Source organism: Cervus elaphus, chromosome 6 (assembly GCF_910594005.1).
Source record: "Cervus elaphus chromosome 6, mCerEla1.1, whole genome shotgun sequence".
In the NCBI taxonomy this organism is placed as follows: Eukaryota; Metazoa; Chordata; class Mammalia; order Artiodactyla; family Cervidae; genus Cervus; species Cervus elaphus.
The window spans coordinates 47061891-47062618 of record NC_057820.1 but is presented as its reverse complement, the minus strand read 5'-3'; the positions used below and the strand labels follow the sequence as shown (position 1 = coordinate 47062618).

General features: G+C 40.5%; 1 non-coding gene across 1 annotated transcript; it reads right to left on the bottom strand.

Moving 5' to 3' along the window:
* Nucleotides 1–382: 382 nt before the first annotated feature.
* Nucleotides 383–489, bottom strand: LOC122696707. The gene has a single exon (XR_006341836.1). It is a non-coding gene; the product is annotated as a U6 spliceosomal RNA (small nuclear RNA).
* Between the last annotated feature and the right edge of the window lie 239 nt (nt 490–728).

Below are 728 nucleotides of genomic sequence, written 5' to 3'. Positions count from 1 at the left end.
CCAGTTTTTTAAGAAATCTCCACACTGTTCTCCATAGTGGCTGTACTAGTTTGCATTCCTACCAACAGTGTAAGAGGGTTCCCTTTTCTCCACACCCTCTCCAGCATTTATTGCTTGTAGACTTTTGGATAGCAGCCATCCTGACTGGTGTGTAATGGTACCTCATTGTGGTTTTGATTTGCATTTCTCTAATAATGAGTGATGTTGAGCATCTTTTCATGTGTTTGTTAGCCATCTGTATGTCTTCTTTGGAGAAATGTCTATTTAGTTCTTTGGCCCATTTTTTGATTGGGTCATTTATTTTTCTGGAACTGAGCTGCAGGAGTTGCTTGTATATTTTTGATATTAATCCTTTGTCTGTTGCTCCGTTTGCTCTTATTTTAAAAATATGGAATGCTTCACAAAATTGCGTGTCATCCTTGTGCAGGGACTATGCTAATCTTCTCTGTACCGTTCCAATTTTAGTGTATGTGCTGCTGAAGCGAGCACGAGATATATCTTTCTTAGAGCCTGTCTTTCTCACTTTCTTGGTTCTTGCCAGTTGTCACCTCATGTGTCCTTACACAGCGGCATGGTGGGAGTGAGTGGACTTACATGGCCATGCCCATGGAGCAGAGAAATCATGGTTTTACTGAAGAATGCCCTTACACTGGAATTAGGCTTTTGGGGTCAGTAGGCCTCTTTAACTGTCTGTATGTGTATATTAGTAAGTGTATATTAATGGTGTT